This window comes from Podarcis cretensis (assembly GCF_951804945.1).
Source record: "Podarcis cretensis genome assembly, chromosome: 5".
In the NCBI taxonomy this organism is placed as follows: Eukaryota; Metazoa; Chordata; class Lepidosauria; order Squamata; family Lacertidae; genus Podarcis; species Podarcis cretensis.
In genome coordinates, this window is record NC_137174.1 from 39,216,871 (window position 1) to 39,236,446 (window position 19,576).

Here is a 19,576-nt window from a genome sequence, read left to right on the forward strand (position 1 = left end):
AAAACAAAAGTTGCTAAATCAGATGTTCACATATTGTTGCTAAGCACATCACCTGGAGGATTTCCTCTGACCCAGAATTCTATTAAAGATTACCTTGCCCAGTAGGTGAGGTTTTTGTGGGGTATGTTGCTGTGTTATAAGACATTAATGTGTATATTTTCCTTACAGGTCTTAATAAATTCAGAAAGAAACATTACTCTATGGGTTGATGATGTGATTTCCTCCTGTCACAGTACAGTTGCTGGAACAATTCTCTATCATTTCCAAGAGTTTCTAACAATTGCTACACAATAAATCCAGGTAAGCACACTTTTGAGCTGTCCAAATAGTTTTTTCCCCATAGATTCACAATAATTATCAATAAAGTGTTAATTAAAAAAATCTCTCACACAGTGACATAACTGTTCCATATATTCTTTGTCCCCTGAATGGATGTTGTGTTATATCAGGGAAATGCCGTATGTAAAGCAGACACAATCAAGGATTGGTCTCTTAGTTCATACTTAGATTGTTCTCATCTGCAAGTGTCATGAGTTCTGTGGAGACGTCTTGGAGCAGGTGGTCAACTGTGAAAGATGACCGGGGGAAGATGGGGCAGTTTGAGCTGGATTACCTGAGGAATGACCTAGCACAGTGGTGGCCAAACTTGGCCCTCCAGCTGTTTTGGGACTACAATTCCCATCATCCCTGACCACTGGTCCTGTTAGCTAGGGATGATGGGAGTTGTAGTCCAAAAACAGCTGGAGGGCCAAGTTTGGCCACCACTGACCTAGCAGGTTGTGGGAGGAAAGACTGGAATCCCAGAAGTTGTCTGGCCCTGAAGAGAGGCCCAGTGGCCTGGGAGGTAGAGGTTCAGATCTTGGGGAGGGGCCAAGCCTAAAACCACCTGCAGTGGAATTGCCTCTGTTGGCACCTCCTGTCAGTGAAGAGTCCCTTCTGGGTAGGCAAGACTTGGACTGCTTGCCTTGCAAATAGCTGTGCCCACCCTGCACTTTGAAAGGAAGATGCAGGGGAGAGATTACTCATTGGATCAATGTCTTAGCTTCCACTTATCCACATATTTTAACCTCTACTGTAGCATGGAACCAAGGCATTGTAACCTGACTTATGTATAGCTCATTAAGTATTGGGCAGTTGATCTTAAAGAGTTCCCATTCTTTGTCCTGTATTGATAACCAGGGCAGAAGTTTAGAGTATCCATGCAGTTTCATAGCAAGCTACTATAGCAGCATGTTGATTGCTTTGTGTTGCCATTTTTGCCACGGTAATTTGCTATCCTGCATCTCCACTTCCACAAACATATAAAGACGGGCTGTTTCCTTTCCTTCACTATGTGTCCAGTGCCCTATTGCCCTTGTCTACATCACTGCAATTAACTAATTAAAATCCTATTGTGCAATAATAGTAACCTTCGTCAAATTATATGCTTTGTCCTCTGCTTTTCTCCTGTTGTGCATTCATATGTTTATTTGAAATACAGCTCAGGAATAATGTCTCTTTTTTAAAACAAAAAACAAAAACCTCAAACTACTCAACCATCTAAATGTTAGATTATCATGCTGTTAGTGTGTGGGCACAATGCAAACCAAACATAATTGGTTTTTTAAAAAAACCTAGAACTGATACATTAAGAAAAATATTCTTTCTTATTTAAATAAGAATGGTATGGGGGCGGAATAGGGATTCAGATTCTAAATCCACTTGAATGCAAAGGATTCCAAGAGAAAACTCTCATAGAAATTGGCCCTTCACAATAAATAGTTAAGAAACTGAAAGCATTGCAGAATCTTAGCTCATTCAATCTCTGACTTAATTATATGATCAGAGGGTGACACTGAGATGGAAGTGAATTAGCAGCATGGAGAAGATAAGACCAATCGCTTTTCAAGGCTCTGTTAAGGTCTCATTCTTTATGCCAGTCGCTCCCCAACTCCCCCCCACCACCACTTGAAAATTGCTGAAGGTCTGGGAAGACCACTAAATTATGTTTTTTGCCTGTTGTAGTAATTGTAATGTTCTGTGCTAAGTGATGTAATACAGTGGTACCTCCAGTTGAGCATGGGGTCCGTTCCGGAGCTCCAGTTGGATCCTGAGGAATTTGCAACCAGAGGTGCTGCTTCTGCGCATGCACATGGCATGATAAAGCGCTTCTGCACATGCATGCGCGGCGAAACCCAGAAAAATACTTCCGGGTTTGCCGGGTTTGCATCCTGAAGGATACGCAACCAGAGGTGTGCATATCCAGAGGTGCCACTGTACAATAAAATGCAATATATAAAAAAATCATACAATATGAATTCCATAGAGCTTTACACTGTTCTTCGCAGACAGACATACTGTAGACCACCTGAATGAAGCTCACAGATCACTGGTAGTCTGTGGGCCACAGTTTGGGAACCCTGCTATAAGCTGCACAAGCAGCTTTTATAAATTGATACCTAGGACACCAGAGATCATATAAGGTGCACAGCAATCATGGAATTAATTGTAGTAACACAGAATTTGGTTAACTAAACCGGGTTGCTATCATATATTTTCGTATCAGAAGAATCGTAAATAAATAAATACTTTAATAATCTGGTTTAAACAGTATCTGAGGTGTCATTTGATGGTTTGTTGAAAAATGATCTATTGATGCTTACTGATTTATAGAATATGCAATCATTGCCTCATAAAGTATTTTTATTCAGAAAATTCTCATTCCTTCAATCCTTACAAGTAAGATGTTATATGCAAAGAAGATACTGGTTTTTAATTTAAACAGGACACCCTTTGAAGGCCTTATAAATAACAATTGAATAATTAGTGGTATCTAAAACATATAAATAATTAATGGTTGCTAACGCTATAGAAGCATTGAAACAAAAGGGAACATGGATACACATTTCATATTTATTGAAGCATAAATTATGAAAAGATATTCATAAATATGCCCATAAATTTTATAATTTTAACAGTGGTCTAAATTCTGGCAGTTTAAATGCTTTGGAGTATAGGCTAATTGAAATCAAGAAATTATTTTTCAAAAAGGGTTGATGAAGAGTTATGCAGACATTGTGGAAGAAACAGATAAATAACATATTCCTTTATTTCAGTATTTACAAATCAGACATAAATAAGTATGGTTCTTAAGTTTGCACAATTTTTGAAGTGGTGATATGATATAACTCAGCTAAGAAAATCTTGATATGGTACATGGTGTAGTGCAAGCATATTTTTTATTTGGAGTAATCTCATCAGCTGCTGTTTATGTTACACTCAAGTTAAGGATACTTAGCATTTTAATTATTGTATGCTGCATGTTTTCCTTTGTACATATACTTATTCTATATTATTTTTGTTTGTTTATTATGGAATGGTTGTTTAATAACTAAATATGGCCTTAATACCAATTCTAGGGAATTTTTAAATAAAACATTATCATCATATTCCTTAAAAATTAAGTTCTATATTTAAGATGTAAATGATTTAACAGTACTTTCTTCCACATTTGGTAGTATTGCGGTGTTTACAATTGGGAGATAGCATTAAAGATGTTATTTGTAGAAAATACTATTTTAGTTTCTATTTGCTATAGTGGGCTATCTGAAGGATAATAAATTGAAGCTAAACCTTGATAAAGAGATGCTGTGGCTGGACAATTTCTGGGTTTGGAAATTAGGAAACAGCCTGGTCTTTATAGGGTTGCACTATACTTGTAGGAGCTGCTGTGTAGTCTGGGATTGCTCATTTACTGAAGGCCGAGGTACCTGCAATGGTTCAGAGTACTGTTTCCCAGCTATTTCTAATTCCAGGCATGGATAGCCTGGCCACAATAAGGCACACTCAGATAACTTCCCATTTGTAATGTGCTGTACATAAGGCTTCTCTGAAACAGGAGCTGACCCAAACTGTGATGGCTCAACTTCTAAGTGAATTCTAGAGCACCATTGCACCACTCAATCTCCTCTTTACCAGGCTAGGTAAAGGTAAAGGGACCCCTGACCATTAGGTCCAGTCGTGGCCGACTCTGGGGTTGCGGTGCTCATCTTGCTTTATTGGCCGAGGTAGGCGGCGTACAGCTTCCGGGTCATGTGGCCAGCATGACTAAGCCACTTCTGGTGAACCAGAGCAGCGCACGGAAACACCATTTACCTTCCTGCCGGAGCGGTACCTCTTTATCTACTTGCACTTTGATGTGTTTTCGAACTGCTAGGTTGGCAGGAGCAGGGACCGAGCAACGGGAGCTCACCCCGTCGCGGGGATTCGAACCGCTGACCTTCTGATCAGCAAGTCCTAGGCTCTGTGGTTTAACCCACAACGCCACCCGCGTCCCTCTTTACCAGGCTACATATATCCAATTCCCTCAAAAGGTTTGGTTTCCAAACACTTTATCATCTTGACCGCCCTCCTCTGCACACGTTTCTGCTTGTCAATATCCTCTTAAATTGTGATTTGCGGAACTGGACACAGTACTCCAGGTGTGGTCAGACCAAGGCAGAATAAAGCACTACTATGACTTCCTTTGATCTATACACTATACTTCCGTTGATGCCACCTTAGAATAGCTTTAGCCGTTTTTGCTGCTGCATCGCACTGTTGACTCCTGTTAAGTTCGTGGTCTGCTAAGACTCTTAGATCCTTTTCACACATAATACTGACAATCCAGGTATCCCCAAATTTATATTTGGGCAGCTGGTTCTTCCTGCCTAGGTGTTGAAGCTTACATTTGTCCCTATTGAAATTCATTTTCTTAGTTTGAAATGAGTTCTCCAATATGTTACTGTTATTTTGAATCCTGAATCTGTCTTTTGTGGCATTAGCTATCCTTCCTAGTTTGGTGTCATCTGCAAATTTGATGAGAATCCCATCAATTCCTTCAGCCAAGTCATTTATAAAGATGTTGAACAACAACGGGCCCAGGACAGAACCCTGCAGGACCCTGCTTGTCATTTTTTCCCCAGGATGTCAAGGATCAGTTAGTGAGCACTCTTTAGGTTTGGTCAGTCAACCAGTTACAAATCCATCAAACGGATACCTCACCCAGTCCACATTTTACCAGTATCTTCACAAGACTGCCATGGGGGGGCTTTGTCAAAAGCCTTGCTGAAATCAGGATACATTATGTCCACGGTATTTCCCTGATCCACCAAGCTTGTATATTAAAAAAAGAGAGATTTGTCTGGCATTACTTCAAGTTAGGGGGCCTAAATAAATAAATAAATAAATTTATCAATACATTTCCTTTTCTCTACCTACCATATGTTATTAACATGTGTGTTAAAACACAGAGTTGATACACTGACTACAGTTGACTCTGTGTTTATGCTTTACTATTATAATTAACTGAATGTATTCAAGTATCTGCTTACCTTTCTTTTTTAAAAAAAATCCTTTTCCATTTATTGCAAATTTCAGTGTAAATAAAGGTGCTCGACTCATTATACTCATTAAAACTGAGTATACTCATTAAAACTGAAATTTACTAGTTTGAGAATTTACTAGTTTGTAAAAAGGAAAAAAAAATGTAATTGTAACAACTCTATCTCAGCATAGTTTGCCAATAGATTATTTTAATATTGTGCAATCAGATTGTCACAGTTGTGGCACAGAATAGATCCAGGACATATTTCTTTAGTGTTCAGAATAACAATCAAAACTGAGATACCACTCTAAGCCCTAATTTAAGAACCTAGGTGTTTAGACTAATCCCCTTACTTTACAGATGCTGGTTCCCTCTGTAAAAGCAGGTTTGGAGACAGGCTTCAAGAAATCTGCAATATATAAAAAGGAATTCTGCAGTCAGAACTACAGAAATTGGCATATTTCTGGACTCTTAGCAATAGGAATGTAAGAGGGCAAACTGGAGGACACTTCTCAAGTATTTGGAATATAATGAAAGTAGATAGAAAGAAGCTTTTGTCCCAGGCCCATCCATTGAAGATGAACATTGGGAGATTAAGTACAGACAAAAGGAAATATTCCTTCACATAGCACATACCTAGCTAAACTATGGAATTAAATACTACATGGCCTAGTGATGGCCACCAACTTGGATGAATTTAAAAGAGGACCAGACAAATTCATGGAGGATAACACTATCAATGACTACTAGTTGCAATGGCTGTGTACTACTTCCAGTATTAGAGGCAGTACGTCTCTGAATGTCAGTTCTGGGGAGTATGTGTGGGAAGTGCTGCTGTCCTTACCTTCTGCTTGTGTGTGGTTGGCCACTCTTGAGAACAGGAAGCTGGACTAAATAGGCATTTTGGTCAGATCCAACAGAGTGATTCTTAGCTTACACACTAGGGACAAGCAAGCATCCCCAGTCATTGGCTGTGCCAACTGGGCTGATGAAACCTGGGAACAACTGGAGTGCCACGAGAAGCATAACCAGGCATTCAGTTGCCCATTATAGCCTGAGCTCCATGCAGAAGTGGCAAAACAGGGAAATTCTTTCTGTCATGCCCCATGGGAATCCCACAGTAGGCTAGCAAATAATATGTCCGTGGTGGACTGGGTGATCTTTACAAAATATAATTTATAAAGTAGCTCTGCATTACGAAGACCAAGTATGTAAAAGCGGCCAAACCCCACCCCACCCCAGATCAAAAAAACATACCGGGTTCTTCATTTTCAAGCATTTGTAGTGCTTTTCTTAGAATGGATACCTGCAAATGTAATGGCCCACATTTTCTCATTTATTCTTAACTTTGAATTATGTCATGTATTTATAACACAGTAGCTTATTTTAAGAAACTACTAAAATTGAGTTAATTAACTTCTCTTTCAGTGCTAGCCTTTCGTAGGTGACAATTCTGTGTGATAGATAAATGATGAAACAATTCGCAATATTAATTAAAAAGTGACCAAATGCTGAAAATTGCAAACATGTCATGTATATTGTAAGGAATATTAATCAAGGTCTGACAAGTTCAGCAGTGGTGAAGTATCACATTTGGAACATAGAATTAAAACAGCCTCTCGGTGATTTTGTTGTACAACTGACAAGAATATGTTGAAATAATTAATATATATGCCTTTTTTTCCCTTCGAGGAACAGAAACCACTTACTGAAATAAGAAAGATCTGTCCATTTGGTACAGTAGTACTGTGAATTTGAAGAAACCTAACGGCACATGGTGCAATTTATATCTTTAGGTCTTTGTACAATTGCCTGTGTTTTGTTTTTGTTTTGTTTTTTTAAAAGTCTGGAGTTTAAATTTAGTATTGTACTCAAAAATGCACAGGAACAATTGAGCTACATATGATAAGCATACTTATCATTGTAATAAATAATATTGTAAGATGTAATAAGAACTGTTGGGGGTATTTAAAAACTATAGAAGCTGATGGAAAAATAAAGCACCATCCATCCCTTCTTTGTGTACGAGAGGGGATCCCCATAACATCTGAACGTGCTGCTACTGGGTTAGGTTCATTGCAGCTCACCTGCTTAGCTGTGAGAAGTGCATGCTTTTTATGATGGTAGCCTGCAAGCCAATGCTTGAAGATGACTGGGACCTCTGGATACATCTATAAAAGGCTTGGTATACTTGGTATTTGGAAAGGGTTGAATTGTACCCCATATTTGTATATTATCTTGAATTATTATACGGAGTTGTAAGGTTAAAATACGAGGTGGCCTTAGGAAATAGATTTAAAGGACAGTGTACTGTATACTAATGAAGATGCCTAGATAAAATAATGCAGTATTCTTCATAATTTCAAGATAAAATATTGAGCCAGTAATTTCATTTAGGCTGTTCATTTCACTTGAATCTTCTGTCATGCTTGGCATCATAGTTTTGAACATCAGCCTGTTTTTGCCTGGGGGAGGGTCTTTTTAATTGTTAACCACTTAAAACATACAGATATTTAAAAGTGTGCTCAGGAAAAAAAGGAAATTAAATTGTGGTGGTGTGTAAGTTGTGTCATTTTGAAAAGATGCTGCCCAAGATTGAAGTTGTTTTGTTGAGTGCATTCTCCCCTGTCATGTTCCTTTGTAAAGCAAAAAAACAAAACACTAGTTTATCACAGTGGCTGGTTCCTGGCTAGGTCTGAAGAACAGACAACGTAATTTCAGTAATCATCAACTAATTGGCCCTTGTTCTTTAAACATTTATAATTACAGAAGTATTTTCTTCCTTCAATCCCTGAAGTGGTCTGTTGTCTCCCGCATGGATTATGAACATTTAACTATTATCTTGTAGATTATCAATACATAATTAAAATGCTATTGGAGATAAAGCACCATTCATTTCCCCCCCAAAGGGTAAACACAGTGGGGAAACAGATCATTCTGTTAACTGCAAGTTAAGTTTAAAAAAAGAATATCAAAACAATTTATGCCAGGGAAGGGCGGGGTGGTGATGATGATGATGGAACACCTCTGGAAATGATGGAACTATCTAGTTAATATGCTTGATAATTTTTCATTTCATTTCACTTTTAATTTGTATACCACCTAGGTGGTTTGTAACCACAGAATATAAGAATCACACACCTTATAATAATCTGATCCAATACAAAAAAGTTGTAATATAATAAAAACATAACTTTAAAATAAAAAACTCATATGAAATAAAGTAATGTTCAGTAATCCATTTCCTCCATTGCCTCGCTGACAATTCCATTTCCCAGAAGGTGGAAGAAGCAACAAGGGGTTCATCAACAAGGGTCTTGGACCTGGTCCTCACTAACTGATCAGGAACTCATTAATGAAGTTGAAGAATTGGGAAACTTGGGAGGAAGTGACAGTAAGAGCTGTTGAATAGTGGAACAGACTCTCTTGGATAGGGTTGCCATATTCTGAAGAGCAAAAAAGAGGACACATGTGCCAACTTCTACCTTAAACTATGGATCATTATGACAACTCTACCCATGAAAAAAGAGGACGTGTCCTAGAAAAAGAGGACATATGGCCACCCTACAGATGGCAGCATTAGAGGTTTCATGGTTTTCTGTCACTGATGTTTTAGTTGGGTCCCTTCCAACTCTGCAATTCTATTATTCTATAATACAATAGTACACAGTAAAAGTAAATATAAAAATATTAGCAAATAGCTATACAGAAATTCAGTCTTAACAATTACAATAAATAATTACTAAACTATAATCAATAAAAAACAGCAAGTCGCAATGCATGAAATACCACAATACATACAAAACCATGTAGAAGAATTAAATTGAGAAACTATACACAACTATTTTTTAAAAAAATGTATCCTAAACTCTTCTCCCTTCCCAGCTTCTGTTGTTCTTAAAGCAATGACTTGGGAGAGGCTATTGCTCAGATAGACTTGATTGAGGGTACAGGAGGTGAGGCTCTTTTGCCCTTCTTTGCCTTTCCTTACTGAGGGAGCAAGGTGGCAGCATGCTGGGGCAGAAGTACCGGTAGATGTTAAAGGTGTCATTTCTCTTAAGTAGCCCTTTCTTCTTCTCATCTCTGTTTCTGCTCCCTATTCACTCATCATGTCAAACTAGTTGAAACCTCAATATAATGCACAGGGCAGCAACTCTGTTCTGAAGGTTCCTCAGGCTGGGGGTGGGGGCTGCACAGGTGAAACCAGTCACCCCATGAGAACAGACAGTGTCTCACACCCCTTACAGTTCTTCCTTTGGAAATACCCCCCCCCCAAGGTTCCTGGGGCTGGAGTGTAGGGCAATGGAAGTGGGGAAAACCATGGCCAGCACAAAGTCTCTTGCCCCTCGCAGAATAAATGTTCCATTTCTTCCATTAAGAGCCTTCTACAGTGAACCCATTGACACTATTATATTTTAATATATTCTAAAATTCAGTTTGATCTAATTATTAAGCCTGGTCCTGAATAGTAAATATAGCTTTACAACACTTTGAACTACACATTAGAAAATGCTGGTTCTCAACATTCTTCTCACGTGATATTTTGTACTTCAGATTCAGATTCCTTGCATCTATTGTAACTAGTGTACTTGCGGTTAAACATCTGCTTTTATCTGCCAAAAAAACTGGTGACAATTGAAACAGGATCAAGCCTCAGCTGGGATTTTTGCTGAGAACTAGCCTTTTAAGCAAATGTGTACAATTCACGTTGACACAGGACATATGTGTTAAACATCATTGGAAACCCCCTATCTGTCAAGCCTGCTTTGTTCCTGCATAATTTGATAGACAAAAAGGCACAAGATGCACTCTTCAGAGAACTAATTCTATTTCTAATGCTGGCTGTTCTGTTGGTCATTGGATCAAACTAGGAAAATAGTGCTGAAATAGTCAACTCCACCAAGGACGCATTTAGAAAAAATGTAGGATAATCTGATGATGGGGAAAAAAAATTACATACCAAGGAAGACAAACCTATGACCAAGGCTGCCCTGCAAATTACCCCATTACTTGTTTACTGTTTTGAAAGAGGCACTTTATAACCATCAAATGTACAGTACATTTTATTCAAGTTCTATAGTTCATTTGAATTATATGATGAGCAGCTAGTACAGCATATTTTAATTAGATTGTTAGATGAAGGAAACAAGTTACTCTTAGAGAACCAAAGAGGAGAGACAGTGAATTCTGTCTAGGGTACATATATGCAGATTGGAGTAATAATACAGAGCCATTGTCCCTAACAACTCCTGCTAATATGATTCTGATGAGTGAAAGGTTTGGTGGATAAATTTTGGCTAACATAGACATGTTACATGTGAGCAGCTACACATAACTGAAGAGAAAAAGAGGTGCCAGTACTCACCATGATGTTGTTAAAGTTAAGTGCCACACTTTTTAACAACAAAAAAAAAAGGACCAGCACTGCATACCTTTGCATACCCCCTGAAGAAGAAGAAAAGTACTGCAGAAGAGCATTCTGGAAAGCTCATGCTTGATCCAGCCAAAACAGGCATATTAGTTTAAGAACTGACTTCTCTTACCTCTTTGTCTGTGGTAGTGAACAGTACAAAGAAAGTTATGAATTGGAAAATAGTTCGCTTGCATTCATGCAAATTGCTGCTCTGGGTCACAACCTTTTTCTCTGTAGGGAGCTCTACCACACATAAACATTCCGTATATGATACACTGTTGGGTTTATGATATAGTTCATGATCTAATTTATACACCCTAAAGGCTGCTTTGTTTCCTTTCTTTGGCCCCTAAATATAGCATCAACGTTTCTATAGTCTTCTCATAACTAATATTCAGAGAATTGTAATTAATGATTAAGTACAGTCTTTATGGATCTTGCTGCCTACTCAGTCACATAAAGAGACTTGCTCTGAAACCCATAAGCAGCTATATAATATGCAACTGTAATGTGAATAATTATTCCTCTGAAAGTCCTATAATTATGGTTCCTGAAGCAGTCTTATTATTAAGTCATCTTAATAGAAACTCAAAGCAAAATTGCCTTGACTTTTGTGATGATATAAATATTGTTCACTGAAAACTTGAGTGCTTTGTCTCTCTTTACAATGCAGCAGAATAAATGCGTGGTTGCAGGGATTTCATAGAAAACTTCCAGTGTGGTCTTTTGCCCAGCTTAAACCCACTAAGGCAGGACAGAACTACCACTATGATGGAGGACAACACCCCAACTAACTGAGGAGTACAAATCTGTCTTGCCCAGAGATTCACTGGTGGAGCATGATCAAGGGTGAGACCTCATTAGCTCAGTGTTACCCTAACCCTTCTTGTTTCCCTTGTTGGTTATGCTCCTAGGACAGGCTGGGTAGCCAGTTGGGATGATGCTTGAAAGAGGACATGCAATGGAGGTTTTACTGGAACAATGACCAGAAGACACTGGCTGTTGATCAAATGTTTATAGGAGAAGTGTGTCTGCAAAGAGTGAAGGGAGGATGTTGAAGGAAAGGTGCCGTGGAGTATGACTGAGTCATGAGTCAGCTAATTACCTGCATTGGTCTTTTCATTCATGCACTTACATTTCTGGCTACCTAGATTCAGGGTTATGTTTTTCTTCCTAGTCTTAGTTCCTAATAGCCCATAAAGGCTGGGGTGTTTTCTGTGCTAAATATGTGCTTTCTCACACATCCGCAGCTGCTTATTGACCATGCATGGGACTGAGAGGAGGGATAAAGAAAGGGGTGCTAAAGGAATTTTTGGAAACTTTTAAAGCAGGTTAAACGGTAATGAAATTAAAGACAGACACTTTTTAAAGTGTCTTTTGGAAAGGATGGTTCAACCATCAGTTCATTTGCAATTCTAGTGTTAAACAAAAAGGTAGATAATTGGGGCACATTCCTGATCCTTAAAGCATGGAGGATTAGAAAAGTTAGGTTTGAACTTCCCCAGTAAGTTATGTGTTGTATTTTTATATTATTGTGGGCTTCATACTGATTCCAGGGATTAGCAGGTCTTCACAGGAGCTAGTATGATCATCTACTCTTTCTTTTATATCCTCTTCCAGCTGCCTGAGTTTTACAATGTGGAAAAAAGGGGCCATTCTTGACATAGATATATAGAGGAGTCAAACATTTTTGCCCCATTTGAAGGCCTCAACAGATTATCAAGATGGGGAGGGTAGAGGGTGCACAGGGGCCGAACTTTTCTGCAAGAAACTGTTCCCCTTTTTAGTTTGTCTTTACTATTGAGTTTCAAACCACTATGCTTTGCATATTAGCTAATCCTGATACTAGGTTCATGTTAAATGTTAAATCTCAGCAAGGGGGATACTCTGGTGGTTCCTTTGTCATTCCTCTCTAGCATTCCTGGCCCTTCAGAGATCTTAGGCAATATTTCCTGCTGCTTCGTTAAGATAAATCTGCTGGATTTCTGTTGCCCTATGGCTCCCACACATTTGCATGTGCCAGAGGAAAGTGGGAGTACTTACACTTAAAACAGTTCATGGTTCCTGAATTTTCAGTTGATGCAGTTCTTGACAGCAGATAGCTTATTGAACTTGTAAATAAATTGCTTCTCCCAACAAATGTCCTGAAGCAATTTACAAGAATAATTTGCAAAATAAAATAAAATACAGTAATAACTTTTTAAAAAATACATAGGCATGAAAGTAAAAAAATCATCGGTGCTGCCCAAATGCCTGGGAAAACGAAAGGATCTTTGCCCATGCCCAAATGATGACAAAGTTGGTGCCAGGCAGGCCTCACTGGAGACAGCATTCTATAGACAGGAAACTACTACAAAAAAGGCCCATTCTCACCACTTATCAGCAATGAGGTGCAAGAACAAAAATGGTCACCAGTACCCGTCCTTAGAAACTAAAATTCAACCATTAACCACAGACCAGATAGCACTCTGGATGCTTCTGGAACCAGGGGTGCCAACTTTAATAAAATATTGGGGTGGGGGAAGGTAAGCCCCACCCCACATAATTTATTGATCACAAGATGGAGCGCGCGCGTACACACACACACACTATTTGAATGGCAGTGCCCATCAACTATGAGGGGGGACGGCCCCCTCAAATATTTTTTTGGGGGGTGAAGGAACTTTGTTGTCCTCTAGGAGTTGGCTCCTATGCCCGGAACATTACCTGCTACAGTAGCACACTCCAAGCCCCTATGAAGCTCCTCTTTATTTTTATTATCATTGTTGACAATGTATCCTTTAGTCAGTTTTGCATTTGTTTAATTTAATTACTCTTTCGCATACACACTCTGAATAGCAAACAGGACCTAACCATGAAACTGGTTTTACTTAGTAAATGTAAATGCTACCACCACAATGTATCTTGCAATGATAATACAACATTAGAAAGAATAGCACAACATACAAAAGTTAAGGTTTTGAGAGAAGGAAACTGCTCTGTCTTCTTAAATGTATTTTTGGGAAATATCCATATATATACACACTGTATTCAGAAAGAGCTGCCATCATTAACTGATAGCCTGCATTCTTCAATTTCATTGCTTTCTTAGTGAGTTATAAACAAAAATAACTCTTTCTGTTTATTGTATAACTTACAGTTCAATTTCAAATTTGGATTTATTGTCCCCTGTATGTATGTTTCTGAGGCATGGAGATTTCACATTTTATAAATAATTCTGAAAAAGAGAGTTGATAATGACAAAAATCAACATAGCATCATTTTAAAAGAATGATTACTGGAGAGGGAGATAGGCTACAAAATATATAGCAAGTTTTGCCGATCATAAGCACAAAGGGAATAAAAAAACAAAATGTAAGAGGTAGTCAGATAATATGATCAAATATGATCAATTTCTAAACAGACGTTTTTACCAAAATAGTTTTCACATTTGTCTTTTTAATGTTTAATGATTGCTATAACCCTGGTCTTTTGATCCAAGAAAGATATGAAGAACCTATGGAAACTACAGTGTTTGAACATATATTTAGCTGACCACTAAGCCTTTAATCCCTACATTTTTATGTTCAGATAAAGAGGCACAAAAAAGCAATTTTAGCCCAGAAAGGAATACTGAAAATAAGTGTTGAAAGGAATAGTATGGTAAATCAATCAGCACTAAATCAGTTCTGAAGTCATTGGATTAAAAGAAGTGTCTGTATGGCCTGTTAACTGAAGGACAGCATGTTACCTTCTTGAATGACCACAAGGGCACTTCATGATAATAGTTAAGTTATCATTCACTGCAACACTTTTCATTAATCTCATAAAATGAAATATAGTAGTGAAAAGGCCAGTGGTCATCAACAAAGAGAGCCAAGCACGAGCATTTGCAGATCAGCCCTAAAGATCTATGGAGTGACAGATGTCACAGCCAGATTTCATTCGCTTTTATAAACCTAAAACAGTATACTGTCAAGGTGGGTTAAAAAAAAAAAATCCAAATTATATTACAGTATTAAAGTTTAGATAATTTGCAGTTCTAAAAATCAATATGTTTTTAACTTGCTCTTGGATTGGATTGTTTGTTTTTTATTGTTTATATTGTAAAGACCTTTGACTACAAACAACAAAGCTCAGACAGAGATGTGCTCTTGCATTTAAACTCCCTTGAAGCCTTTAGCTTTTCTTGCCTCTTCCTTCCTTTTGCAATTGTCATTATATGGGAAGAAAGGCTAATTTTACTTTTACTTATTTATTAGCCACCAGTGTGGTGTGGCACTGTGAGGCCATACTCATTATATTGGGATAAGACAAGGCCATGGCCCAAGCAGCTTGGATGTATCATTCCAGATGTACACCCCAGGTTCCCTTGAAATGTTTTGAATGATACTGAGATGCAGCTTTTGAAGCAAGCGTAGTCATGTGAAACCTGGGAAGGATGCTCAGTCATCTGGGGTATATCTGGGAAATTCTGGGGTATATCTTTCATATTGCACACTGCTTCACTGGTGCCCTTAACACTATTAAAAAAACACAGAAGCTAGGACCAATTAAAATGTCACCGACTAATAGGCAAGTGATTGATTTCTGCTAAGCGGGAATGTTAAGCAAAACAACAGTGGCTGGGGAGCTAGGCATGATGTTGAAGCCCCTAAGTCAGCAGATTATTTTAAATCTTATAATGGAGCACAGGAGGTGTTATGCAGACTTAACAGTGCAGTTCCATGCAAGTCTGCTCAGAAATAGTTCTTAACTGAGTTCAATGGGACTTACTCCCGGGCAAATGTTCACATAAACTGCAGCCTTAATTAGATCAGACCCTGCTAGGTGCTAAACTGAGACATACTGGGAGAAGGAAAATATAAACACTAATAAGTGCTTTGATCCGTCTCCAGCACTCAGCAGAACCCACAAGCTATGACCTTTGCTAAGGCAGAAAAAAAGAAATATGGCATCAGCAAAGCTGGATACTAATTTTAGGTGGTACACTAAGTTAAGAATTAATAAAAGACAAATTAGGTGCATTTTTGTGTGTGTCCACTGCCAATGCTTAGCCTTTTCTTTTCTCCCACCCTTATCATTTTACTGAACTTCATGTCAGAAGAAGAGTTCTGGAGAACCTGAAAGCTCACTAGTTTGTGGTTTTTACTTGGTCCTAGTAAAGGTATCATGCTACTGAGGATATTCTGGATTTTTTTTGTTCCTAATAGACCAACACAGCCACTTACAATTTATGTGTTCTTTGCTTTTGGGCTGCCTGTGGCAAGGTAGAGATTTTAAGTCATTTTGACTTGCTCTCTTTTATAAATGTATGGTTGTTCTAGTTTACTCAGTTGTACATGGGTGCCAAGTTTATTTTACTGTTAGACTGTTACCTGTTTAAGCACTGGTGCATATGACCAGGTAGCTACACAGAGACCATTGAAAATGCAACAGTTTGTGTGACACAACTTGAAAAGCAAAGAAATGTTCTGTCTCTTCATCATCATTAAACCGTGCTTTAGTTCATACAGTTGTAAAATGATGCTAGCATGAAGCATGCCAGCTGCTATTTCAGTACAGCTACAATAATGGAATTTAATGCCAGCTCCTTCGGTATGCATCCCTATATGTCAAGCGTTTACATCAGCCTTCTCTGTCTGATCCTCAAGACTCTCCCAAAGTTGTACCTCCTCCTCAGCCATGCCCATTATCCCCAGGCCACACCCTCAATGAACCCTCCCTTGTATTGGACCCTGAATATGTCTCTTGCCTGCCTGGGTGAAGGATTGTATGTGCAAATCTATTCTGATGTATGGAGGTAAAATTTACCTTCCTTGCTCTGCCCACATTTTCCTCTGGCCCTGCCCACCACTGGGATACAGCTCCTAAAAGGCTGCCCACAAAAGTATGCATCCCTCAGGCTGAAAAGTTTTCTCCATTCCTGGTTTACATGGTTGTGTATTTGTGTGTGGTGGTGGAATTTGTCAATATAATCCAAGGATAAAATAGCTCCTTTGTCCTCCAGATGGCTTGTCGAAGACTTTGTTAAGGGGTACATCAAGTAGTAACACATTCTGAATTAATCTTTATTGCTTCCGTTTCCTATGTTCACATGAAGAATGTAAGCCCATTGCTCTGCATTATGTTCCTTGTGTATCTGATTGAGCTGGTGCCATGTAATTTTTGTTAATGAAAATGTATTTCTGATCTCAGCCTGTTGCCTTTCAGCATCAGCATTAACTTCTGTGTTTTCTCTCCAGAAAGGCAGTAGTCAGTTTGTATTAGAGCATCTATGGCATGTGCTTTTGTTTGACTTGGCTGCTTTTCTTCCACTTGTCATCTTTCCTCCAGCTTCTAGATTAAATTGTCTTATATCACATGTATCACTTTCCTTAGCAAAACAAAAAAAACCCTGAGTGCATGTTAGTTGAGGTGGATTACAATCAAGATTGTTCTTTTCCTGATGTGTTGCATACAAGAAAAGAAATTAAATGACTCTAAATGATTTGTTTGTCTGCTGGCCTAAATTATGAGATCAGAGGCATTTTATGACAAAGTTTCAGTGTAACCAACCTAATTAATCGAAATGAAATAATCTTAAACATTTTTTCATGCATGTACACAGGTTCTTTTTTAGTGTTTACAAATGAGTTCCTAGCCTGGAATTGCCATTTGAAGATTTGGCAATTGTCATGAATTGTTGGTTTCATACTTCAATGTAGTAAATGAGCAGTTCACATTTATTTTTTAATAATATTGTTACCCATTTCTCAATATGAGGGCCCTGGGTGGGTTACAACAATTTAAAAACCAAACAAAAATGAAATCAGTTAGAACATGTCACAGATGAAAGAATTTGAGTGAGCCCTAAAATATTTACCTCAGGTGTCAAGGGTCTTTAATTCCCCAAATTATGATCTAACCATATTATAGCCAGGGCAAAAATGTGAATTCGAAGACTAAAGAAGTTAGTTCCAAGTGCTAGACATGTTACCTCATGAAAACTAGGTTCCCAGTGCAGTGTTTCTAGAAAAACAGGAAGGCATGGGAACATTTTCAGGAAGGAAGGACAAAAGTGGGAGTGGCTTTCCTTCACCTCTGCCCAAGACCAATTGCCAACTGTGGGAACCTAACTAGGGGAAACTGGGAGTAAAATGGATGGGGAGGAAAGAATGCAGGAGAAAAGGAAGAGCTGTAGCTCAGTGGAAGTGTGCATGTTCTGCATACCAAATGTCCCAGTTTTGGTCACTGGCATCTCCAATTACAACTGGCTAAATTGTCACAGGGCCACTGCCAATTGGAGCAAACTTCAAATTACAGCCCATTTGTTCTTCTTGTTGTTGTGTTTGCTGAAGTAAAGTACTGCTCTGCCCTAAAGTGCCACCACAACCATGATTGTGATAAAAATGTAACTTTTTAAAATGGACAATCGGATATTTAAGACTATTGATATGACATATATGATTCCAAATTCACAACACTTGAAATCATTAGTCAGATGTTCTACAGAACCAAATCTACACTTTGTTTAAAAGTATAAATCTCTCAGGACAGACCTGCCTTTGTTCCAAACTACACTAAGGTCAACTGTCTAAACTCCAAAAAGAGACCACTGACCCATGTATCTTCAAGGAGATCAAACGTGTAAATACAAATAGAATAGTTACATACAAATGGATAATGACTGTTGTGACATTTCTGTGTCCATAGTTTTTAGGAGCACTAATCTGTCTCCTTAACTGAAATGTCACATTGAAGACTTTCTAGGCAATCGGGCAGAAAATTCCTATTTTTCATGACTTACCCTTGCTTCATAGGAGAGGCATGGCAGATAAACTTTCAGCTATCCTTTTTATATAATGTCAATGAAAAACCAAGGCCCTTCTATAATGGAGACTTGTACCCTTTTAAATGCCCATTTGTGAGGATGAATTGAGATTTAAAAAATTGTAAAACCCTTTGCATCCTAGAAGTCCTTAAACACATACCCAAAATGTTGGTTTGTAGTCGCAGAGTGAAAGGAGCCTTTTTTGCATGTCAAGTCACTGTAGATAAATAGTTCTCCACAGGAGGGCAGTCCTACAGTGTAGACAATAGTTAGCTAGATGGACCTTTGTCTGAGTTGGTACAAGACATCTTCCTTCCAAACAAAAATAAATAAATGGTGCATTAAGAAAAAAGACCAAAAAAAATTATGGCAATGGATCTCAGGGACCAGATGCAGGCAGGGAAGGAGACAGAAAAGGAGAAAGTACTGATAGGGGAACAAAGAGACACTATGGGTAGAGGAGAGAAAGGAATTGTCTCAGGTACAGAATGTCTAAGTACAATCGCATACATGTTTCTTCCATGATAGTACATATTTGATTTACATGTGATTATCACTGCTGCTCCTTTCTACTGATAACTACATCAAATTATACTTTTTGTAACTATTTATTTACTACATCCATTTAGAGAAGCATTCCCTAAGTGGATACATGCCATTAAGTTTCTAGGCACATTCAAAGTAATGTTCGCTATTTTAAATATGATGAATGTGGATTTCCTCCTATTGGTTCTTGAGATTAGTGTGCATTATTGTATTATTTGTATATACTTGCATTATTGTAACAGAGTGGGATTGCAACCCAACGTGTCTACAAGAGTGCTTTTCTTCCCTTTCCCCAAAACTTTAGTTAACATCTAAGAGTTTGAACATCAACAATCCTAATGTGGTCCAGTGCTAATCTGCAGAAACATTGTAGTAAAATGTTACTGGAGTGTATTGATTCTTAGGTTGGTTTCTACCAATATGATTTTAGCAACAAGAAAAACAACTACACAGGTGTGGAAAGTTACTAAAGTATTACTGC

At 38.3% G+C, this 19,576-nt stretch overlaps 1 pseudogene across 3 annotated transcripts in view; it reads left to right on the forward strand.

The window, feature by feature from the left end:
- The window catches only part of LOC307217352 (heparan sulfate glucosamine 3-O-sulfotransferase 1 pseudogene), an 81,957-nt pseudogene that overhangs the window by 44,634 nt on the left and 17,747 nt on the right, over positions 1-19,576 (forward strand). For 2 of the 3 annotated variants that reach the window (XR_013844016.1, XR_013844018.1), the window contains one exon: positions 169-300. The product of XR_013844016.1 is annotated as a heparan sulfate glucosamine 3-O-sulfotransferase 1 pseudogene (transcript). Of the gene's footprint in view, positions 1-168; positions 301-11,428; positions 11,607-19,576 lie in introns of those variants that run through there. The other variant, XR_013844019.1, reaches the window with a different exon arrangement.